Source organism: Corvus moneduloides, chromosome 6 (assembly GCF_009650955.1).
Source record: "Corvus moneduloides isolate bCorMon1 chromosome 6, bCorMon1.pri, whole genome shotgun sequence".
Taxonomy (NCBI): Eukaryota; Metazoa; Chordata; class Aves; order Passeriformes; family Corvidae; genus Corvus; species Corvus moneduloides.
In genome coordinates this window covers 12,959,856-12,986,450 of record NC_045481.1, presented here as the reverse complement: position 1 = coordinate 12,986,450, position 26,595 = coordinate 12,959,856, and the positions used below count along the sequence as shown (strand labels likewise).

Sequence of the window (26,595 nt, the reverse complement as noted above, 5' to 3'; positions counted from 1 at the left end):
GTAAGTATTATGATTATTATTTACAGAACAGTGCGGGCACATATGCTATATTCATATATGTCTGTGAGCAAGTGCAGCATGCCCATACCTCATTGAAACTGCATTCTGTGAAGGAGAGAGCTTTTTGTTTCAGCCTTGTGTAAGGGCTGGCATGTAGCAGCAGCACTCTAGGAGAAGCCCCAGAGGAACAGTGATGGGACAGTGAGTCAGAGAATTCCCATCTCCTCTCAGTCTCCTAAGGGAGTCATTTGTTTTAGCTCCTTACTGATTGCAGTTAATTTGCCTCCTCCACCCACTTCCCACCAGCTTGCCTGCCCAGTGCACAGATATCAGAGGGCTGGGCTCCCAATCTATTCCCAGCGCCTGTTTCTTACCTGTGGATTCCTCACATACATTCCTGGCATTCCCTATGGGAAATAACAGCAAATGATGGTGAAGAGGCTACCAGTAGAACCAGGTGAGAAAATGGAGATACTGATGGCAAGAAAGGATATATTTTGTATTTAAAGGATCAGCACTCCGAGTGCTCATGACAGCTCAAGAAGAAACACTCACAGGGGGCATCCTTTCATGCAAGGATAAGAATGTGCCCTTATAGCAATTTTACAGATGCAGTTCAGCTGCCTGGACTTTCGAGAAGCCTGAAGTTAAATGCAAAAACGCACAGGTAACAGCTCTTTTTATCCTCTCCTTGGTTGGAAAGGCAGGTACAATGGATGTAAATTGGAGGTGTGGTAAATGCTGTCCCATTGTTCTTGATAGGTTACATTTCAAAAAGCTGTCCAAGGATGTAAAAACAAAGTCAAAGCTACAGATAATATTAGGTCCAGGAAATCTTGCTCCCAGTCCCCCTAATATTAACTATTACCTAATACTCCCTCTTGTGTTCATTCATATGTTGGTTATGGCTATGTAGGAGGGATGCTCTTCCTCTCTATCTTTTAAACATTTACATTTTAATATACTCCCAGGGGGTCAGTTAGTTATTAGATAGAGTAAAATGACCCAGCCCCAAACTCTTTGGTTAGCTTTATAATCATGGGAAAGTCAGTAACAGGGGTAGTTCCCTACTCCTGAGCACAGCTAAGGAGACAAGTCATACAGTATTGACTCAGGGTTCAGTGTAGGGAAGGTATCCAAAACTTGAAAATATATGAATGACAGCACAGGAAGAGGATACTGTTTGAAAGGCTAACTTTAATTCTCTAAATTAGCACAGTAAAGGCTATGGAAGAGAAAGAGAATCCAGTATTTTGGGAAATTATTTATGAAATGTAGATGGGCCTTCAATTGGGAATAGGGCTGGGCAAAATGTTAGTGGTTCTTTGTTCTTGCAGCTGGCCTGTCAAATTACACAGAGCCAGCACAGTAAATAATACTACTATTGTCTGCCTGTGTCAGAGACAGACAGAAGGTACATTTGGACTTGGTCCAAACACCACAAGGGCCACTCATAGCCACAGTGTCCAATTACTGCTTGCTTGACTATAAAATGCACTTTTTTTGCAGAGCTAATTTAAGAATGGCAGCTTTTAATGGGGTTTGTATTAAAAGGGGACTGCTGCTCTGGCTTTTGCCTGCAGAAAAAGTTCTACACTGTACAGGAAGCAACAAAAACATACACAGTGAAAATAATCAGTGTATGATAACATTAGCACAGCAATAACAACAATGATAGCAAAGTCAATGCTTTGCAAAGGAAAAAAAGATCAAGCCCTTCTGGAAACAGCCCTGTGCAAAACATGCAAAAAAACAACTAGATTATCTCAAATGATGAAACAAGTGAATCCACTCAGTCTCTGCAGATGTGCACATGTTGCAAAACTTCTCTCAGTCTTTCAAGGAATCATTGACCACAGTTTTCCCACTCTGCACAGGTACTTTTCTTAAATTTCAGTGGCACTTATTTTCACTCTTACTGTCAAATGCTTTGGAGAGCAGCAAACTCTATGATCCTTCTTGCAAATGGTCAAAATTCATTTTTATTAGAAACTGCCTTTTTTAAAAAAAAGTGTTTGTAGAAGATTATTCATATAGAAGGAAGATCCCATGGGATTAGGGATGCAGAAGCTCTCCCCTCTACAGTAAGTGCATATCAGGGCTTTCAGGGCTTTGATTTTCTTTGCTTATCTATTAGCTAGAGATAAATTTAGGTCTCCTGTTTAGAGCAATCTGCCTACAGTGCACAAGAGATCAGTAGTTGTCAATGATCTATGAAGACTTACTGTGTTTCTCTCCTCTGCCATGCTGACAAGGTGTTAATTTCTTTCTTGGAATAGCAAGCAAAAAAGCCCCAGCAAACTGATAAATTTAGGCGAAACTCATGCAAGGACCACATCGCTTTTTAAGGCTCCCTGCTACCACCATTCCATCATAGAAGTCTTATAAGTCTTGCATAACAATAATCAATAACAGAATGTGTCTATTCTCTAACCTTAAATCTTGTTCTGTTCTGCAGTTTTTATACACACACATGCACACACTAGGAGTGTTCACAAAAGTATTTGTACTCACGGTTGTAGAAGGGCTTTAAAAAATGTGCCATAGGTACAGAAACACTATCAATCAAATGTTAAAGCCTTCATAAGCTCTATGTAGGTGAGTTCATTCTCCTTCTTTTTTATCTTTGGATGTCTTGCAGAGTGCTTCGTTTGGAGAAAGACCTAAAAGCCACATTGGGTAACTAGAAGGGATAAAAGGGTAAACCTGTCTGTTCATATTTGCCAGCCTTCAACATGCAGAACACAGCAAGCATTCTGTCAAGGAAAATGAGGATATTCTTTTTGCTTCTTTGAATCCTCAAAAGATGCATCTTCTTTGTAACAGAAAAGAAGTATCTCAATACTTAAGTCAAAATAGCAAACTTTTCAAAGGCCAGAAACTTGAAGCTGGTCATGCGACTAGTGAATTGCATATTGTAAGATTGTTTGATATGGCATAAAACAGAGAGAACCTGAAAAATTTTGTCTTCAAAATGATGGATATGGACAGTCCTTTTCCACAAAGCAACCTTCAATTATTAACAGCAGGACTTGTGCTCAGCAGAGTAAAAAAGTCTTCCCACTATCTGGAGTGAAGCTCCCTCCAACAGTCATGGTTGATTCTCTTATCTTATACAGAGACATTAATTCTCCAGCACACATAAAACTATTCACATAGAGAGAACTCTTCACCTACAGAGGAATATTCACATACACACTGTTAAAGTCGGGTTAAGGATGTCACTTACCCAGACACACACAAAAAAAGAGAAATATTCAGTGTTAAAGCACCTGCTTGTTCCTTAATTCATGCTTTTGCAGGAAAACATATTGGTCTGTGGGTTACATAAGCTAACATATAACACCAAGACATTTGTGATGCTGTGAGTGAGTACAAAGACTAAGGATAGTATCCCCATAAATGAGGCTAAAGGGATTACTCTCAGGCAACTATCTGAAAATCCAGACTTCAGGATTGATTACATAAGAAGTCATTTTCTCCTCATATTTTGTGTTTTTATGGGTTTTAGAAATAAGAGAGGATATTTTGTGTAAACTTTCTTAATTAAAACTCAAGTGAAGCTTCTTTTCTTTTTAAGATGTAATATTCAACAATTCCTGTGTATGGACTCTGGTAATGTAAATGCCACTCAGTATGTACCAAGTCCATGCTCTGTAATGTCAAGGACTATGGTACCATAGGGGCTCCTTAGTATGCAAATTATTGACACAATAGAACATAGCAACTCTTTTGAAATCATTATGTTTTACTGTGTCAGGGTCTCATTGAGGACTCTTTAATCTAAGGATTCTAGAGAAGATAAAATCTAATAGTTCCTCTGGAGCTATAAAGTTCTCTGATGTCATAGGCTATTTGGACACTCCTTATTACAGTATGAGGATTATTAATACACTGACTGTAATGACTTTGTGACTCCTTTGTGGTCTGTTATGACTATCTAGAATTTTATAAGGTTGGTCATCACCATGGGCATGTGAGTCTCCGCCACAAAAAAATTATCTTTCTTTTTGTTTCCTTCTGCCATCCTCTCTGTAACGATATACCAACTAATTGCTGATCTTTAGAGGGGAAAAAAAACCCCAACTCACAACACACTGTAAATGAAGAATCCAGTGCTTTGAAACATTTTACAAGACTTTGAGTCCGACACCCTCACTTTGCATTTAGTTTAGAGAAATTGTGGCGGCCAAACATATTTCATCTCGTGATGTCAGTGGAAATTTGCCCAGTGTAACACTCTTCACAGGCAAAGAAATTTCATTCCCTAATTCTTTTTATGGAAATTACTTGCAGTGTTGTCCGGGTGTCCATGTCTGTGCATGTCAACATTAATGTTTTACTCCTATTAGCTGCAAATTTCCTCCCAGAGCAGACACTGAAAAGACAAATAGCTAAAACAGAAAACCAAATACAGCAATTTACATTTTAGACTGATGATCTGCCTCAAAACCGGAAGCTCTGAACTCTGTTCCATCTCATAAGCTCCAGGAGTCCTTGCTGCGTTTCCCCAGTGAATCTGGAATTTGCATAGCTATGGACTCAGAACCCTTGGCTTACCCTATCCTAAATCTCTTTGGGACTGATACTCAGCTGAGAGCCAGGATTACTAGGATTTAAATATATATCAAATGCAACAGTGGGGAGGTGCAGGAATTTCTACAGCAGCTACATAAGGCAAGCCTTCATGATGTGTGACAACAGAGTCCCTGCCATTTCTCAGCTGGAGAGATATAGAGCAGGATTTTTTCATTAGACCTTAAGTGGACCCTTATGCCTATAAAGCTCTTTTTTATCTTCCTCATTATTGTTGTACCTTACTCAGCATATGCTGTAAATTTATGTATTTTTAAAATTTTATTTCTATAAAGTGTATACTATAATTTGTGCTGATTTTTTTACTATTTTACCCTGGATGACACCTGAAAACACACAGATATTGTTATCGTGTAATATTGTTAGACATTCTTTATGTACCACAGGGCAAGCCCACTGTTCTTTATACTACAAGAGCAGACAATCAAAAAACAGTCTCAGAGTCAACAATAACAGGACCAAATGAGGAGGCAGTACTGGTCAGCAAGAAGAGAGATGGTCAGCACACATTAGTACCTTCCTTGGTTGCATCTTTTTGGTAATCGTTATAGAAAATGCCTTTCAAGAAAGAACTTGAAAGAGTACAATGTGAACACTAGAAACACATCAACCAGGCAGGAAAGTTTTGTGTTCAAGTTAAAATAATGACTGATGGAAGTGATATTCTAGGCCTGAGATAATATCCCAAAAGCAAAACCCAGGAAGTAGAGGAAGCTGTGAGCATCTTTGAGGGTAATGAGAAACTCCGAATGCAAAGAAAGTGTTTGGAGGGATCCAAATAAAGTGGGAAGATGGTCAGTGCAATAGTCTCAAAGATAATCTCTGAGGAGATTATCTACTTTAGGTAGATATTAATCTTGCAAGATTTAATCTGGTCAAAGCCAGAGATATGTGTCCAGAGACAGGAATGCAAAACAATACGAACAGGAATGCGTTTCACAGTGTGAAGAGTGAGGAGAGGGTATAATCTGAGGACATTATGCAACAAGTGTTTGCAAGATTTGAAACATACAGCTAAGGAGGTTGTGTTCACTGTTCTGTTTATCAGCCCTGCGTGCACTGTGGAGAGATTGGAGAGAGAGCTAAACTGAGCCCTTTCTGAGTGATCTGCAAATCCAGGAGTTAAAACATGGTACTACTGAGAATCCAAGGAGAGAGTTGCAGCTTCTCAGGAATTAATGTGCACTTTGGAAAGCCAGGAATGTGGGTGTCTGTTGTGATTCCAAACTTAAGACAATTTTCAGCTGAAGGCTGATGTAGGACTGCAAACTTCTGTATCATCAATGTTCAATAGGAACTGTCAGTGTTTTCTGTAAACATTTCTCAACATAGCCCCTAAACTGTATTGACTTATATCACATCCATCTAACCGTGCACAATGCACACCGAAAAACATTAGGAAATTAGTATTCAGTTATATAGTAGACTAAAAAAGGTTGTATTTTGAAGAAAATTAGTAAAATCCTTTCAAATATTTTTCAAGCCGTTTAGCATCACTCAAAGTGGTGTATATTTGGAAAGCTTCCAGAGCAGCAGCATGCACACACTGCATGTGGTTTAGTGTCTGTGTAATCCTTATTTAATTTGCAAAGTTCAACAGATAGATTTGTTCTCTTCAAAGATTCATCATATATGCATATATATTTAGGTTCTTTATATGTCCTATATGCCTGCTTCAAAGTTCTCTGTTTTCTATATATTGCTAAATAGATGTTGCATCACTGAAGTAAAGGCCAGTTTTACCTGTCCCTTCTTTGCCAGAGAAGAAATTGTCCTTGTGAACAGTTCTGTATAAGCTCAAATTCTTCCTGGTTGTTCAGAAGTTGCCAGAGACAACTTCAGAACCAGGACACTTAAAAAATATCCTGCTTTCATGGGCAGCTCCTGATAAGCAGATTCGGCATTTTTTCATACTACTTCATTTTAGATTGTGCTGACACTTTGTTAATTTGTTTCTTCTTGTTGGAATATGCAACTTCTTTTCCAGACCAACAGATTAAGTCAGTGATAATCCTTATTTTTCTTATTTTATTGTGAAAAAAAAATATCCTTTAGCTGAGTGATCAGCATCTGCTTTCTTTCAACCTGTGCTTATTTTGATTAAAAAATATGTTTCAATGGTAGGTCAAAACCTAAGATCAGACTCTTGACTACCAAGGTCATAAATCAATTCAAATAAGGTTGCAGAAGTTTAATGGCATGACAGGAGAGGAGAGGAGAGGAGAGGAGAGGAGAGGAGAGGAGAGGAGAGGAGAGGTCATCTGACAGAATGTGCATCCCCAACCACTGCACATGTTCATACATTGAAAGAGATGTGTCGTACACAAAAAATAATCATTAAGAAGTCTTTCTTTTGTGGCAATCATACAAAGTGTCCTAGAGGGCAACCAAAGAAAAAGTTTAATTGTATACAGTCACCTAAATTGTAAAATCAAACTTTTGAAATTAAAACACTGATCTATTAATAAAAAAACCCAGAATACTCCCTTTTGTAACAGAAATTTACTAAATTGATGTGAATAATTAGATTAGAAGAAAATAATTTTAAAAAATAGAAAATACAAGCAAGTAAGTGAAAACCATTCGGTCTTACCACATGACACCATGCTGCTTTTGTAGGAACAAAGCCCACTACCAGATACCCTATAAAGTACCTCATCAACATAACATAGCTCTTATTAACTCATATTTCTTTAATTCTTTTTTATGGATTATAACACAAGTTGCTGAGTCACAGCATGTCTCTTTTCCCAAATCTGTGAAGTCTTACAACTCCAAATATCATCTACCAACTCCCTTTATTCATATTTAATTCTTCTGATCCATGCACTGCTTAGAGATTTTTTTTCTCTTAAAAATTACTTTTTTGCTCTTACAGCATTGCATCTTAAAAACACAGCATATCTGAAACAAACAGAAAAGATGCCTCAATTTTTGACTGAAAATACTCTCATGTTGGGAATTTTTGAGTCAATTAAATAAACCATGAAAGCAACAAAAGTTAGAATGACATGATTTTAAAATAATCACATCGTAGTCAATTTCCAAAGTTAGAAGTGTAAACTTCTGAATTTTTAAATAAAACTTCTAAACCATAAAACATCCCTGAGCTTCAGTTTTGCATGTGTTGTGGATTTCAGCTAATTATGTGGCATCACAGTGAGCATTTGATCCCTTCTTCACTGAGTAAGGAAAGCCATATGTAAAGACTTGATTACAAGAAAAAGGGATATCCTGAAAAAAAGAAAAAAAAAAAAAGAGGAGCTATGGATGTAATATAACAACTTATTCAATCTCTGAAAATAAAGAAATATTCTTTCCTTTGCCAATTTTGAATGCAATTATTCTTATTATTTTTATTTTAGTAATGCCTTAGGGACCTAAGTGAGATCAGATCCCCTTTGCAAACACAGTGGGAAAGCTCTTGCCTCAAAGGTTTTTCAGCCTACATAGGCTATGCGGACAAAGGATGAAGATGGGAACAGAAGCGCTGTAGTGTGCTCAGAGATATACAATAGACTGCAGCAGATCTGCCAACAGATTTAAAGTTTCTGCCCCTGTATTCTCAACCTTGACCAGGTTGGCTCATGAATAATGTTCTCTCACAATGAACTGCAGAAATACGTCAGTGTAATACTGAGACTTAATGTGAACCATGCCTCTGGTGAGACCCCATATTCATCCATGTGAGCAACATAATTTCCACATGATCATAGACATTTTCAGTTTATGGAAAAAGAATGTTACAGACTTTCAGCATTCAGCCCTTCTAGCTTATAATGGCTGCTGAATCTCAAAATGACACTTGGATTTCAGAGAACTGGTGGAAAGGAGAGATTTCCTTGCAAATAAATCGAAGTGGTTTATGGGGATTCCTCTTTCAGCACTGTGCCTATCAGTGTTGTTATGTGGCAAAAAAAATCTTGCATATTTACTTACAAATGGTTAATTCCATAAGTCCACACTTGGTCAGAAAGAAGTTCCAAGACATAATAATGTTTCTCTAGCCAACATGCAAGTTCTCTTATAAAGACACAATTAGGTCAGCGGATTTTTTTGATCTTCATGAAGCATCTGACAATAAGATATTAAAGGATGATATATTTTTCACAATTTGTACTAAAATTGCTTTATACCATATTAAGGACCAAATTGTGACACTTCTCTCACTTTGGGACCTGCTGTCTTACTGCACAAATCCTCCAGTTAAATTCAGTAGACTGTTGAATATGCCTTTGTACGAATCAAGGTTGCACTTACAACAACTTAGTCCCAAATTTGTGCTTTACATTTAGTGTTATCCATTTCTTGAGGACTGGCAAGATGCATTTCTGCAAAGCATTTGTGGTACAAGGAGCCTTAAGAATGTAGCTTATAAAGTTCTAAAAAAGAACCAAAGAAAGGACTTGTAGGCTGAGAAAACAACCAGTCATCCTGATCTCACTTGTAGCAAATAGTGTGTTGGAGGCTGAAAACGCAAAATCAAATAGGGTGGTGTACCTTGCAAGCAAAGCTTTTTTCATTTGCTTCCTTAGATTGTTTGGTTTAATGAGGTCTTTGTTAGCAAAAAAAATTTACTAGAGTTCATTAAGGAAGCCCCAAAATAATTCCAAATCCTGAAATAGGGAAAGGAGCACCTCTGTGCCTGAGCCGTGCATTGTCAGCTCCCACTGGTTTCAAGAGGTGCTCAGAATCAGGAAGAAGATAATCATCACCTCACACAAATGGGACTTTTTTTCACTGGAATGCTGATGTTGGCTTTCAAGGAGTCAAACTCTCCACCCAGTTTACTCCCTGGATTCAGCCTACAGCTTCATCTAGAACTGGTTATTCCAAACTCAGCACTGGAGGATAAAGCCTTCCTTTTTTCTTATTTCCCTTGTTAAGTGCTCCTGTGTACTTTTCCCAGACTAAACAGGCAACCCTGACCTGCAGCCATCTACTCTCATACAAACAATTAACTTAAAGCATGTGTCCTAACATGAATTTTGGCTCCACAGCAACCTAGCATTCCTATGGGAAACAACCCAAATTAATAACAGCCTTCTTTCTGAAATACCTGAAGTGCCCTCTCTTAAAAGAGAGAGATAAGAACACTTTTTTTTTTCCCCTTTGGACTAAACCAATTGATTTTTGGCTTAGAATGGTCTCCCACAGAACCCTTACAATACTTGCTGTAATGAATAGAGTCAGCATCTATGTTCCTGTATCACATCACTGTTTTCCCTAAGAAAACATGAGAGCTAAAACACTAATCTGATTTCCAATATAATAACCCATTTTCACATGCTCTCACTAGTCAGTAATCTATTTGGATTGGGTCCAAAAGAGATGTAAATGCACTGGGTTCGTTTCTCCCCACCTCCTTGAAAGCTCGAGTCAGATCCTCTTTTTGTTTCAAAACATATCAAAGTAGAGGGGAAAAAACATGCATTTATTCCCATAATTTTGAAAACAATTTCAGAATTATTTTGCTCCTCTGAATAAATCTGCTGGTCTAGCTGCATTAGTGGCCTCTCCCATGAGATGAACAAAAAGCCGATAGTTGTTTGTATCTGAGGTGCCAATCTTACTGAGACGGAGCTCTTCTTTCTGAGCACTCCTTGGTTACACTTGAACTCACAGTTCAACTTGAGTCTCATAAACTTCACAGGGGCATTGATGTCAGAGAAAGCACATGCTCTCCACTTCCCCACTCTAAGCTATAAAACCTTTTTCTTCTTCATTAAAACACATTTAAAGACTACAGATACGATGGAGTCCTGTGCCTTCAGCTATCTTCAAGTCCCTTTGGTGACTTGTGCATCAGCACTTTCTTCTTCTGTTTCTTCTGAAAAACAAAATATCCTTTGCACTCACCACAGACAAATTCAGATTTATACCATTCTACTGCATCTCCTAACAAAGCCCAAGAATGATCCCAGGATAAGGCAGTAAGAATGTATAATTTCCCATTTCCTAGAAGAAGATGTTCTTGCTCTTTTTATTCAGCCTTTACTGATGAAACTCTTGCTTTTTGTATGTTGAGGTGGGGAATGCTTAAGGTCTTGGGACATGATTCTCTGAATGTTCACCTGGGTTATTCTTTGTCCTGCTCTACATTCTGCTAATTTCAAAACCCAAAAATACGCATATGACATGCACTGCAATGTTTCCCATGAATGGTGTCCACTCTTGTATGCAAGATAGGAGAAAAGAACTGAAAAAGCACCTGGAGTTCCCTGCAAGGACACATGCTTCCTTCCCTGCAGAAGTCACAATTTGCCATTCTCCCTTGACTCACCGTGATATTAATGGGGTCATAAAGGGAAATCCTCCGTCCTTGGGTAGAGGGGGTCAAAAGCTAGTTTTTAAGGGGGGCAATGTGGCTGGAGTTCTCATTCTCTGTAGCTGGTCCTTTCTCCCAAACTCACAGTCTAGCAGGGAAGAGAGTTTGTTTGTGAACCAACACCTCATTTTTCAGGATGTACGACGCAGGTATTGGAGACATTAGCAATGCGCATCAAGGTGGTTTAAAAGGAGATGGGTTGTGTAACTCGGTCACAAAATAGGTGGAAAAATTACACTTTATCTTCAGTTCCTTGTTTAGAACTATTCAGGTAAATTCCAGTAAACATCAGAGGAACTCTGGGAAGTTAAAGTTTCCAATTTAGCCTTTCGTTTTAAATGTTACTGCAACAAAGTTACGATAAAGATGTAAAGACTGTGACTCCTTTTGACTCCTTTGGCAATGTTAATTCAGCTGCCTGAACTTCCAGAATATTTTCCCTCAGTTTCAAATGTCCCACTACACACACTCCACAAAATACAGTGCATTTCTATGTGCCAACTAAATGTTGCTTTGCCAGCCATTGCTTTTGTGTCTTTTAATGTCTTTAATTTACCTATGCAACCTTAAGTTCACATTCCCATATATATAAATATATCTCTATCTACTTTTTTAATTCAACATATTAAAATCCTGCTCCAGGCTTCTCCTCTGATCATCCTCTTCCCATTTATCTTTCAGACAGCAATAAAAATATGTAAATATTAAGCCACAAAAACTGTATTACTGTAATTTTAAGGATGTGACTAACACCCACAAAATGCCAGAGGTTTCAAAGTCAAGGCTGCATGTTGAGCCTGGCTCTTTCAACACTCATGTTAAGTAAAATTCAATTAAAAAAGCTCTGATGAGTTGAAGATAAGATTATTTTACTACCACTACTACTTGTTATAGTTGAATTATGGGAGTGTTTGCAACATTAGCAGTGTCCATGCACCATGGGCCAGAACCCAGCTTCAGCTGACATGAATACAGCCTGGTTTTGGGGGAAGCTGCAAAAATTGAATAAGTAGCCACCTCTCCATCTCTTCCTCTGAGATTCTGTAACCCCTGAGACTCTTGACACAGCAGAGAACAACTAAAGGCTGGTCTTGTTTATTACAGTTGTTAAAAGACCCAGGAAAACGGATCAGAAGGATGTAGGTGAAAACTAGCAAAAAATTGAAGCTCTGTATCACTAGTAGCCTTTCACAGTACTTGAGAACAGCAACCATTAAATGGACAGGTTAGGATAATGGACAAACTTTCCTAATATCTGTACTGAAAGACTTTTAGGTACAGGTAATGAGAGGATATTAGAAGAGCCTGAATGGGAAAGACCTAGGACTTGCACATCTGAGCATTCATTCATACCCATGCAAAGTGAGCAGATAAAAGATTACAATGGTAGTAAGTGTGTGATAAAGTGCAATTCTCCCTCCATAGCTATCTCAAATGCTTTACAATATTAACTGAACGAGCGTCCCACAGAACATTTGCAAGTATGCATCACTACCTGTAGTTTACAAATAGTTTCACATGACTTGCACAGGGTAGCAGAATGAGACTGGTGAAATCAAATACTCTATGTCAGGCAGTGCATGGCAGTCCTTTGCTACTTAGACACAACTAACTATTCCCCTTTGTACTTTGAGAGGTTTCCAAATCTCCGTGTGCAAAGCAATGGATTGCAAAAGGAATTATGTATAAGGAACTTTCTAGAAGCAAACTAAGGGAGAATCTTGCTGATATTTGGGGCTAGGCTGACAACTAAAGCCTGAGTGACCGAAATGTGTCGTATCTAGTAGTCCTATTGAATTGTGTTCAAATCTGTGAGGGTAGAAACCTTCTTCTCGAAGAACAGGATTTACAATTTTCTCTAAGGTCTTACAGGTAGATTAAAAGGCACACTTCCTTCTTCACTAGAAAACAACTGTAGTAATCCCCAAAAATTTGCTAAAACTCTCTGTTGATATTCAAAAGCATACAGCTAGTGAAAAGACATTGCTTCATTTAGTCTTAGGAGAATTACCAACATAAGCAGTTGGCCCTTGTAATTTACTACAAACTGCCCTCTTCGTTGGAGGCAAAGTTTTGTAGAATCAAGCTGAAGATAAAAGTTTATTGCTTTTTCTCAGCCATCTTTGAAAATCAGGCCCCAAAGTCCTAATTAACTAACATTAGCAATTCAGTACCTTATGGAGCAAATAGTATCACATCTGAATTAAAAATGGGTATATCTCTGTCCCAAACCTGTGTTCAATGTCTGATAAAGAGTGAAGTTGCAAAGACAGTATTAATTAAAGTAAGGTGCTTTCCTTATATAGTTCTCCTGTTGCATATGTGTGCTTAGTGGAAACAGACATTTTTTTCTCCAAAGGCTAATGCAAAGAAATTAGCAAAAACCAAGAAAAAGTGCATTTCAAGTAGGAATACTTATCCCTCTATATTTTCTATTACTTTTCATATTTAGGCTTTGGAAACACTTTTAGCATAAAAGAAATCTGAACAATGATACGGAAACCAAACAGCTAATTCAAAGCAGCCACATGGAAGTCTATCTAGTAGTTAGCACATTGTATGTACAACTGGTTTCAAATGTCAGATTCAAAAAGTATCAACTTGTTCTTGGAAGCTGCTTTACCACCATGTGGGGAAGGGGCAGCAACACAGATTAGTCCCCAGTCAACAGAGTGATGTTATTCTCTGCCAGCCTACCACTGCCTAAAAAACCAACCTTTAGCTGGGTCCAATAGCTTTGCAGGGAGGAACAGAGAAATTACATATGTGCTCTACTTATCTATTTATAATTTGCTTATTTATTTTTACACTGCCTCATTTTCAGCAGGCAAATCGGCATGCATGTTGTCATTTTGATAGGGAATTAGTATTTAAATGTGGAGACATAAACATAGTGGCAACCAGATATGGACCAGTAGCTGTGTAATCACTCATCTCAGCAAGAAAAATTACAAGAACTTCTACTATCAACACTCTGGTGCTACAGCTATAGGCCTGTAAGCTATATCAAACACAAGACTTACTCCATCAGTTACAAAATACAGTGTGTTCATTTGCCTTGAAATATAAACAAAATACATAGGAGGGAGGAGCCTGCTTGCAATGACTTCTTTTAAATTCCTTCCCCAACAATCCCACACAGTGTTCAACTATTGGCATTGTAGCGGTTTAATCTTCTCTGTTCTCAAACCACAATAAATATCTTGGTCATGACCTTAATGAAGTACATAGTTCTGATTTTGATCTTATACTAACTTTTCACAAGTCAGGAGTTCCTCTTGATTTAAGCTAGTATGTAGAGAGATCAGAGTCAGACATATATCTAGAAATCTGCTATAGATCTCTGGGCATATTTCAGTACTTCACAAAGACACACAGGTTGTCTTTTGGTTTTGGTTTGGGGTTTTTGTTGTTTTTTTCTTCTGGCAACCATTGTGGTCTCCTTCATAAAAGGTTGTGAGAGGACATAGATTCAGACATGCTGGAATGTAGTCTAATCTCCTCATTTTGATCTTTAGAAAATTAAGATGTCTTTATTTACTTTTCTTTTTTATACACATTGTCTTTCAAAACATAAATACTTTAAAAGAAGGAGAGAGAGGTTGGAAATAGACACCAAAAAAAAAAAAAAAAAAAAGAAGAAGACATTGTTTCAATTGTCTAACCAGCTCAACCTTTGGGAGAACAACCCTAACCTTTGGACAGATGCCAAAAACTGCCATTTAGGTATTTACATCTGTTTATCCTCTCAGTCAAATGTCTTTTGTCTTAGGTTTGACATAAGATTACAAATGTTCTGACCCCTACAAGCGGTTCTCAAACATTGTATAAAAGACTCCTTTTCCCTTTTTCTAAAAGGATGAACACATACTTTTATCCTCCCTTATTCCTCCGTACCAGTTATATGCTTCTGAGGCAGTTGTTGACAAGACCTGCATAATTCAGTTTATGTGTGTGACTAGAATTTCTCAAAGGCTCTGCAGGATTTTGCAGCCAGCCTGTTAATTGTCTACAAGTCCATCCTAAGTTTTCAATATACGCTTTTACATTGCTAGCACTGCCACATGTGGCATACAAAAGTTTTGGCTCTTTCAGAATTTGGTTGAGGATTGTTGTAAGACCTAGAAATCTATCCAGACTGGAGAAAAATTAAATTAAAGTATGATTGCATATGCTTTCTTCTTAAAAAAAAAAAAAAGAGCTTTGTTCACTGTGCATGGTTTCTCTTGTCCACATGTAAAAAAACAGATTGCAAAAGCAGTAAAAAATAATTATCGGAAATAGGAAACTTTGCAATCCCTCTCTTCCCTGGCATCTAACCTGGATTATTCTCAATAGGTACACCACCTTGCCACTAAAAAAAGCCATCATTTAAGTACATAAATAATCATAGCTCTATTGTGGCTTTAAAGAACTCCGAGAATATCATGTTTCAGCAGTCACTGAATGTTTTCTTCAGGTTTGGTATGAAACACAGCAATAAAGTTATCTCTCAGCTTTATAGAACCCAAACTATTTGATGGTGTCTCTCTAAGATCAAACGGAAATTAAAGTCTGCGGAGGAAGTTCAAATGAAGCTTCCAGCTAGAGCTGAAACATAAAAAGCTTCAAGTTAATTGATAAACTCCAAGCAGAGAAAGAAGTCTCTAGGCTTGTCTTGGCTGTTCTCTCAATCTACAGCAGTCTCAAATACCACCAGTCTTTAATCATGCCTGCAGCTGGAAGTAGAACCAGGAGGTCTCCCTGAGCTCTGCACCTTTCTTGCCTGATAGGCGCTTTGGTAAGGTTTTGGTGGTACCCTCCATGGCTAGTAAACCTTACATTTCTGCCTAGGGAGGAAAGAAGCAAATTTCTGTCATTGGTAAGACCAATGACCTTTTACCAAAGTTTGTTAAAATTTTCACAAAAAAAAAGAGGGCACCATTTTTCGCATCATTTTCATGAAGAGTCATACCCAGAACTATGCCAATCACAGAAGGACTATCCAGGAGATACTGGAGAATATGATCAACAATTCAATAAAACGCCTTTCTCAGAGAACAGGACCTGAGTAAGAAGAATTCGTAGCATGAAACTTAGCTTGAGAGCTCTGTTTTTTTCCCATTCCAATGCTGAAAATGTAGATTTACTGTAAAGTTTATTTCTGATTTTTTTTCATTCTCTCCTAGGTACAATATTTGTATTTCCCATTAAATTGAAGAGGTCAGCAGTAAGTATTGGCTCACCAAAGCTCATAAATTTGGTGTTACAGTGTTTCTGAGAACAAGGTCTTTGGGTATTTTTCTGTGTCTGAAACAGTGCTGATATAAAGAACATTAATGTCACCTATGTAAGTAATGTCGCTGACATTTGCACTTGGAGAAAGTAAAAGGGGAGGTTTGCAGGGTGTTCACCCTAAATGACCCAGTACCCTAGAAGGCCTTTGTGCTCCAAAACAATGTGGAATTTTCATTTTCCTGTTTGAAAGTCAATCTCCTCACCAGGCCATTATGAAAACTAGAGCTCTCAGAAGTCTCGGGCAATGTGCTGGAGTTTTGCTTGTTTCTTCATTTGAAGTTGCTGCCAGGAAAGGCAAGCTATTTGAAATGTGGAGTTACTTCTGTCATTTAATAATTAGCAAGCACTCAGAAAATATATTATTCATTTTTTGAAACATAAATAATTAAGATGTAATAATGATGCTTTTATAAATAATATTTCATTCTCTGTGAATACACTCCAGGATTTCCTTACATCCTAAACCTACACCTTGCTCCCAGCTAGAAAATGCCTTTTCTGGAGCATTCAATAAAAGCAAATGGGATAAAGGGATCTCAACTTCCTTCCCATTTAGATATCTGTGGGAACATCTTTAAGAGCTCTTTCCCCCCCATACCTAGAAAATTAGTCCTTTTTAAGCAGCCAGACTGTTAGGCATTCATATTATGCAATCCAAATGAGCTGCAACCAGAATGCATCTGAAAGCACGGGGTTTTTTTACATGTAAAAACATTTAAGCATCTAACAACTACAATTTTGGGAACCCAAAGTTTACGGGCTAAGGAAATGGGTAAGTAGCAAAAGTGACAGGTCTATATTTCAGTTAAACATTTTTTTAGTTTATTTGGCTTTTTGAGAAGTGAATATTATATAAAGATACAGCCAGGCACAATTCCAGAAAAACATGTTCTCTTATTTTACGATCAAAGACCCAAGTCCTGCAGACACTAACTACTGGATATAGTCCCAGCATGCATCAACCTCCTCTCTCTTGCACCCATGTAGGGCCACTGAACCTCAAACTACGGTCCCTTTCTTACTGCAGTTGTAGCATAAGTATATAGTGCTTCAGAGCTCTATAATAAAGCTACAGTATAAATGAAAATAATCCCAGCTATTTTAACAAACTTATTCCTGATTTATACTAGTGCAAATATAAGGAAATCAGGACTAGTTACTTTCTGGGTGTATTTGTGGTTTTAAATGCTTTGGAATTTATTATTCTTTTTTCTGATAGTATAAAGTTGACTTAAAGCCAATGCAAATGTAATTTACATTAAGTAACTTTCCTGTCAGTCTTGTGTAAATGTATATTAGCACAGATGGGAAGCACAAAAACTGCAAGTGCAAGCTTTACTATACTATGCCTGGAGTCAATAGTAGAATTTTGTTAACTTCACTCATTCTAACATTAAAACAACTCTTCAATACCTAAACTGAAACAAGTAAAAGCTGTGGGTAGAATAGAAACTTGCCCACTTATTAAAGTGTTTGCAACTCTCAAAGAAGTGCTGAAGAGCAACACCAGGAATCCATGAAAATTCCATCTGAAAAATGGAACATAACAGAATTTGCACACAGGGGACACTACAAGTCTCTTTCTGTGAGGCTCAAAGGGGACAAGAAAGTTGGTAAGTACATGCCCAGGCGAAACCAAGAGCATTAAGGTTAGAAAGAACCAAAACCAATGGATTGGATTATCATGACTCTCAACCAAAATAATGCTTTGCAGAAAACAACAGAAGGAGGCAGTGGAGAAGTTTGCCAATAATCTGGCATATTAACTGAATGATGACTGCAGTCTTGGTGCAGCTCTGTTTAGCCCAACCAAATGGTTTCCTTCACTGATGCCAGCTATATTATCAGGTATATCAGTAACCATATCAGTTGTAACATGTACAGAATTGCTGGGATCAACAGAAACCCAGCACTTGGAAAGAGTTAAAACACATGATTAGACACAGGGCCAAAATCAAAGGGCCTTCACCCATCCTACGGGCGGTGCTATCTCAAAGTATAATCACACCCTGGGGTGGCATAAGGCTATTTATCAACTAACTTGCCTATATTTGAGATGGGCAAGACAGAGACTTTTGTTTAGCATGCATTTAAATGCTGCCAAGCAAGAATTGCAGCTGTGACAGCCATCCTGTGAAGGTCTCAATTGGGGAAAAAAAAGAAAGTAATGAATCAATGAATAAAAGGTGTGTGAAAACATGGACACACAGGGACATAAAACCCCTCTGTCATAAAGCACATGACACTGAGGGAAGACAGGAATAGAAGAGAGCAGGAGCATGGACTGCTGTATGAATTGGTGACCTAAAACTTTTACCCATTTGTTTACGTGTGTGTTATTTCCATGGCAGAAGTCTACAGACCATCTAAATTAATTCATCTGCTAGTTAGTGATACAGACAAGTACCACCCACAACCAGAGTACCAGAAAGAACACAGTTTCTTATCTTTTTATTCTGGTCTGATCTGCAATGACTAAAAGGAAAGGAAACTGTAAGAATCCCTATACCTTTACATGATACACAGAGTTGTACGTCTTTCTACTAATATATTCGCTTTACAGCCAGGCTCAACATGGAATTCTCAGAACATCCCTATTAAGGATGCTTATTGAGAAACAGCTGTCAAAATTCCAAACTGTTCAATGACCCCTTCGGAATTTTGCTTGGAAAATAGAATAACTAGAATCAGCAAGGTTGAAAAATTAAAGTATGTGAATGGTATTAGTGAAAACCAACCCTTCTCTTTGTTGTGCCTCACCAAAAAAAAAAAAAAAAAAGAAAAAAGTGAGAAGGAAAAGGTAAGAGATCCAAAGCTCCTTCCTTTGAACTAGAGGTAATATGCATAGAGGAAAAAAAGGACTTGAATTTTCACAGTGAAGTGGAATACTGTGCAATTTAATGCCAGAATAGGTCAGTAAGTCAAATACCATAACTGGATTTTTTAAAAAGCTGTATGTTTCATGACAACTAACAACTTTCAGAGCTATCTGAACTAAGATAATGAGGATAATCAAATCTCATGCTTCATTCTACAAAATGATTACCTATAGGAGTTGAGCAAACATTTTTCCTCTAAATGTTAAGTGCATTGTTGATAGGTTGATTTATTTTCTTGCAAGGAGGAAGCTTTCCCTTTCCTCCGCTGCACTGAATATGTTCTGAGCTGAGAAGAGGATACCAGCTTGCTTGGCCAGGTATGCCAAAACCTATTTGAAGATCTGACTTGGAAGGGAAATCTACCGTATGTGAATTTAAGCTAATGCATTTTATCTCACGAATGGGGCAGCTGAAGAGAGTTTGCACGGTTGGTTACAACAAGTCAGCTGATAAGCACTAACTTGCTAAACTGCCATAATGCAATTGTCTCCCACACTGTGCCCATATCCTGAGGAGGAGAGGGACAAATAGCTGAGCATGCTGAGATACCATGAGGTAAAGCCAGTGTGGTTTTTTTCCACGGTTTTTGGAATTTTTCACAGACTGCCTACACTGTGCAAGCAAACGTGTTTGTCAGTACTTTTAAAAAGCAGACTGCTGTGTAATTTTGGAGTCTTCCTGTTCTTCTCCTCTACTTCTCTCTTCTTATAAGCACATTCACACACAGACACACTTTTACAGAGATAAACCCTAAATAGCTATATTTGTTTCTCAAGGCTGACTAATGTGGTGAATATTAAAACTCACATGGAAATTCTCCTTTGGGTGAATGATCTGAGAGTGTTGGAAATTCTTCACACACATGTCCACAACATCCACAGCTTCACAGACAGACACAGGTAGGCTGAAAGAGCAATCAGGATACCATCTGTGTTTGGCAGAAGATTTCTAACCACTTTGCTGCTCTCTCTCTCTCTTGTCTCTCTCAGTGTGAAGAGACAGAGGAACCCATGGAGATTCGGTGAGAATTTAAACAGAACATATTGAGGGCTGCACTGACAACTGTGGATTCATAGTAGATGAAAAATGAGTGCTGGAGCAGCAATGGTGCTATGGATTCAGAGGGGATCTCTGAAGTGGCTAGCACAGGCACAGCTATAAGGGCTCAACCTGCTCCTCCCTTGCTCCCCCACCCCCAGCTCTACTTCTGTATGCAAGATTTTACTGTTCACAGCAGCTGGTTGCTGTTGATACCAATTTGAGCAACTCTCTAAAGTGCATGACAAAGCAAATCTCATGTAACTTGAATGAAGAATGTTTAATTCCTCCACATTCTGAAAATGCACCCCTTCTTTATGTGCATTTGCACTTAAAATAGTACTAGCACAAAGTAGATTATAAAGACAGTTGTTTTTCTTGATGCCTCTCATGTTAGCATCATACATACGTAATTTAAATTGTTTCTATAGTTTTGCAGGATCTTTTGCATTTCCTTTGCACTATTAGAGCATGGGCTATGCAGTTTGGAGCCTTCTGGTCAACTGAGGGCCTTGTTCTAGGTGGATACAAATCCACTGATGTCACTGAAATAATGGTCTCCATAACTGCAGACATGAATGTGTTATTCTGCCTTGGAAGATATCTACAGAGTTACAGGAAAGAGAAGGACAATAAGAGGGAGCACATTATTTTCCGTGTGGATGTCTAGAGACAAACATGTCTGGCAGTCATGGCGTTGAATTCAAAATAGTTTTACCCAGCACAGAAAAGGCAAAAGGAGGAAGAACACTCTTATATTCTTAATACTGAATTTCTGTTCAACAATTCTGCCAGCATCAGAATATCACACCATAAACAAGTTAACATTACTTCATCAATTAGGAAGTGCATGCAACTGACTGGTCTGTGTCCTCTTTTAAGCCTTAAGAATATCAGAAAATTAAACAAAAGATCCTGAAACCCAAATAAGTCATGGCACGTCCATTACTTCACAGTCTGTTCATTATTTGGATTATATGGCTCAATTTGCCTTTTCGTTCAGAAATGCATCCAGTTTGTGTGATTATGGACATCAGCATCCCTCAGTAAAAGGAGCCAGAGAACAATAAGGTCAAGCTCATCCTGCCTCCTCAGCAAAAATATCAAACCAATTCTGATTACAATTTTTTTTAATGGCCAATGCTTTCTTATTTAGTTATTAAAAGAGTATAGAACAAGTTGAGGTGGGCTCTTAAACAACAAGCAAATCTCACAAACTGGCAACAAGAAATTCGCAAAATGTTCCTGGGATGTGGCCTCTACAGCCCAGAGTAATACTTTTCTTTCCAAATAATTACTTTAATAACCTGTAATACCATAACTCCTTACCACCGTTAAGGGAGGAGGGTAGTAAGAAGAGAGAAGACAGGAAAGAACAGCTTTATTTTCAAGATACCTTCCTGAGTTTGCAGAATGGATGATTTGAGAAAGTACTAGTTTACTTACACTCCATAATTAACCCAACTATCTTAGCACTCAGGATACTGCTATGGATTTTACAGAGATCCAAAGAGACACAACCCTGACCCGAAGACAATCATCTCTGTGAAATGAGGCTTTTTAATTTAAAACTTATAGAAATAAATAAGAACCTCCCAAAAATAATTTTTAGAATTCTTTTTTCTGTCTGAAAAAATTTTATTGAACTGAAATAAATTAAAACACTAGAATCTGCATATCTCAAACACATGTTAAGAGAAAAATTCCAATGTTGTAACATCCATGAAGCAAAACAGGCTTTAAACATAATTCCATTTTTATTTTATTAGTAAACAGATGAAGGACTGTTAAAGTATATTGCACTTATTTGAAAAACTGGTGCAGAATGCCATCAGAAATTACATATAACTAAGTATCTTTGCAAATCTGCTGTTTATTTAAGGGCCTATGTAGGAGTTGAGATTGTTAAAACCATTTTGGTCGTTTACCAACTGCAAAGGCCAAAAACCACTGAGATTTTACAAGAGACTCCCTATCAAAATGGATTGAATCAGTGGTTTTGAATTTATTCAGTTTAGAAATCCACTACAAATCCTCCAAAATGAATTAAACTCCCACTGGAAATTTATGTTTATGCACAAGAAACTTCTTTGCCTTAGAATCTTCAGTAGTCTGTAAACCAACAAAAGGTTTTGGGCTACATATTGAAGCACGTATGAAGCAGAAGTTAGGAGAAATTACCTTTTCTTGCAGTGGATGAAGATCGCTTGTGAAATTCTGTAGAAAACAGCACTGCTCAACATTCATGGATGACATGGAGTAAATGCTGGGGTGATAAAATGTGATATACATAGGTAGATATAAAGGGAAGCACACTGGGAAAATTTGTCTTACATTCACACCATTACTACTCAGTGGAGAAAGTTGATCTTTTAAATATGAAAGACACTTCCATGAAAGCTATCAAATCAGTAGTCATCACAAAAGTAAATGAAGTGTTCAGAATCCTTAAGAAAAAAGTGGAGAAGACAAAAGAAAACCTCATCATACCACAGTAGAAATCCACAATTAGCCACTTGATGACTATGAAGGGTTCAGGTCCCATCCAGTAAAAATTAAATGTTATAATGGGAAAAGTTTCAGATATACGTCTGAAGGATCTCAGCAAGGAATAGTTTCTCTTACAGGAATGACTGAGGAGATCCTATCTGGTCTACAAAATCCTAAGTGGCCCAAGGAGTTTGTGTAAGGCCCAGATATCTGTCCTTATCTTCCATTTCAAGTACTAAGGACCTTTAAAGAAACCAGACTCTAAACATACAAAAGGAGGTGTTTATGGAGCAGATAGGCCAGTGGATCTCCTTGCTAAAAGAAAAGGGTAAGGAATATTTACATGGGTTCCAGAGGTGGAAAAAAGTACTGTAGGTTGCTAAACAGACAAACAAAATCAGTCTCAGGAATTCCTATTAGCAGAACATAAAAGGATGTTTGAGGAGAATGACGGGGAAGATCATATATGTTTACCATGTCTTTTCCTGGTATGTCCTTGCACTTGCACTTACAGATACCATTTGGGAAAGGACGCTCTGTTGGATGAATCCTAGACTGACCCAAAGTGAATGTTTTTTTAGAATCTCTGAATTAAATGGGCAGAAATCGCAGGTATTGTCAATATATTCCATTAACTTACACCTATAAGACACTTCCTCGGACAAAGGATTTGGTTGGTCTTTTGGTCTATTACAACACAATGGATGAAAGAGTGTTGCAAAACTCCATTTGTTGAGAATATTGTGAATGGCTTGTGTCAGATACCCAAAAGGAAAACCTTTTGATATCAGGCTTTTGTTCAAGCATAATTTATGTTAACAATAAAATAATAGCAGAGTGGAGAAAAGAATGAGAGGTGTTTATTGTTAATATAAAGTGTGCTTTATCGATATCCCATGGCTAGATATCATAGAGGTACCTTTCATCTCAGACTGTGGTGGAAGGAGCTAATGTCTTATACAGAAGAACAATTAGTGAACGAACCATGAGGTGCTGTATTTAGCAATGTTTTTGTGCAAAATTGAATCTTGGCACTTCATGGGGAAGGGAAGAATTTGTCTTTGTATTCATTGGGTGAATTAAAGCCTATTGAAATTTTTGTGCCACCAGTACAGTATGAAATCAGCTGGAACACAACAAAAATGTTTCTGAGTAATATATTTGTTTCTGAATAACTTCTCCAGTTTATCCACTTTCCAAGAATTTCAGAATAACTACAAAAGTTGAACAGCTATGGGTTTTATGTCATCCTTGTATTCATGCAATAGCAGCTACATAATACTGCCTGATACTGCAACATATAATTGAAATTAGTTCTTAAGAATATATTAATACAAGCCTTTGTTTAAGTTCATGGGCCAACTTCAACCCTGATGGAAGCCCAGTGAAGGCAGTGAATTTGAATTATGTTGACATCAGGTGTTGATTTTCAAATGTTGACAGGATAGCGTTTCAGATATCAAAATGTCACATAAGTTGGAGAAAGAGCTCTGGAAATGTCAAAAATTGAGAACTGCCAGTGTTCATTGGATTAGCAACATTTTCTAGCCTCAATCTAGCCAACAAGAGGCAGTATGAAAGAAATCTGTGATCAGAAGAAATGTCCTGGCTTAATCAGCTAAAATCCTGTATGGCTAATGACAGAAGATCTTGTTCATGAACTCAAAAATGCTTGGTAGGTCTGTGACTGAAAATAACTATAATGTTTATTTGATTTCATTCAGACTGTGGCTTGAACAATTACAAATTATAATTAGGCTGGGGCAAAAATAAAAGAGAAGGAAGCAGCTTCGAATAAGCTTCAACTTGAAAATATAATAAAATAATTATCTCAGCTAAGACACCTAAGAAGAATATGGGAATGTCTTCTGCCTCTCCCTTTGCCATCTCACAAACATGAGGTTCCAGATTTACAAAGAAACTTGAAAAGTGTGAGGTTAGGATTTCACCTGGCTCTGATGTTGTTCAAGTTCTAAGCTACTGGCACTACTCCCTTGCCCTCATCAACCTCCATTTATCTAGATTGCAGGAAAGGTTATATTACCGTACTTGAACATACTGGAATGGGAATGTGTATTTGAACATTTAATTTCCTTTGAAAAACTACAGTATAAAGTAAGGGAGTAATTATCCCAAAAAAACCCCACCAAATTCTAAATGTTACCAAAGTTGCATCAATCTTCAAATGCTGCTTAATTTTCTCAATTATTTCCTCTTACTGCATTTCATCATGCTGCTACAACACGATGGACTTGATTGGAATTAATAGTAATATTCCAATGCTTCTTATCTCTGAATCCATTGCTGAAAACAGGAAATATTTTTAGTGCTGTGAAGTTGTGTTTTAGCAAGAGAAACAGTAAAATAATCATAAAATATATACATATATCTGTTCAAATTTTCTCAGTGAGAAAAAATAAAATGATGTGCAAGGAGTAAGGAAGTAAAAAACATGGTGGTTAACCCACACACCAAGAACATTCTGAGTGCTCTGGTTAATTAGAGAAAAGCCAATTGTTTAGTGTGAAAGATGGCTCATTATTTAAGTATACCCAGAAAATGGTTAATTAGTTTACTTAACCGAGTGTACTTTTATTTTGTCGTCTTCTTTGTATTTTGAATGACGTTAAATGTATTTTATTTAATCCATGAAATTTTATTCATTTTTGTTACAGAGTATCGATGCAAATAAATGAATCATCTAGCTACATTTGTCTCTGTGGAGTGAAAAATAAGCAAAGGAAATAAAAGTAATTTAATTTAGCATTAATAAACTGCAAACTGATGTTTACAATAAATCAGCCCCTATTACCGTTCTTAATAGTTGTGAATGAGACAAAGCAGATGTAGATACATCTCTCTTTTCCTTACTCTTAGGGGTGAATCTCTCCTACACCCTTCTAAATGAGCACATCGGTTGTTCAAGTGGGTGTATAAAAGGACCATTTTATAAAATATGAGCCAAATAAGAGCCAAGGCCAAGAGACTTAATTCCTCAGGTTTGTTTTCTTACCAGAAGGAAAAAAGAAAAGGATGTTCAGTTTCCCTGCAACATTTAAACAGATGTGACAGCCCATAAACAGAAGGAAAGGAGAAGAAAAGAAGAAAAGGTCCTTACAGGTTAAGCGTTTTCATTCAACTTCTCTTTTGTATAGTATCTTTATGCAATATTCAATATTCCAGTCCCCTGGAAAAGAACTGTAGCTGTACAAACATTATTAATTTCAATTTACAGAGGACTTCTGTGTTCTTGATTTTCCACATACATTATTAGAGATTAAAACATTGTGTTTGTGATAAGTTTTTCTAAACATAACCATAGCAGTTAATGTTCTGGACATATAGCAGATGCTATCTGTGTTAGCCACTGTGTCTCTGCTTCAGGAATCAGTGACAAAAAAATATAGGAACCAAATGAGAAAGAAATCCCTTCCAAAAATCCCTTACTATTACCACATTCAGAATATCCAGAACTCACCTTTTGTTTCTATAAGATTGCTTCCTAAGTAGCTTCATCTCTGGAATTATACCCAGGATGAGTTACACTCTCAGCATATTTTTAGAAAGTTTATAAGAGCTAAGAAAGGCAGAGAGGAGGAGGAGCACACAGAAAAACCAAAAATACTTTATGCTTTTGCGAGTAATTAATTCCACAGTATAAAAGTCTGAAAAGGGAATGGGCCTGGAGAGCAAATCTGCATGCTAATGCACGCCAATATTTAAAAACTGCACAGCATTTTTTATCCAAGGATCTTTGCAAAAAATGGGTATCACAGATACTGCATTTTGCTAAAGGTCACTCAGCAAGCTGAAACATGAGCAGAAGTGAGGTGTTCTGTCTCCTATGTCTGTATCCTACCCACCACGAGACACCACAGCCCTGTTAAGATGAACTGCTATGCAGAGAGGCTTTTGTCTGATTAATCTTTTGTCCTGTCAGGTTCACAACACCCCTTGCAAAATTGTAGTTCAAGGTCTTCTGATGTT

The 26,595-nt window shown here is 37.5% G+C and overlaps 1 long non-coding RNA gene across 1 annotated transcript; it reads left to right on the top strand.

The window, feature by feature from the left end:
• Positions 1-308: 308 nt before the first annotated feature.
• On the top strand, positions 309-25,316 carry LOC116445971. The gene is made up of 2 exons (XR_004240973.1): positions 309-667; positions 16,093-25,316. It is a non-coding gene; the product is annotated as an uncharacterized LOC116445971 (long non-coding RNA).
• The last annotated feature ends 1,279 nt before the right edge of the window (positions 25,317-26,595 follow it).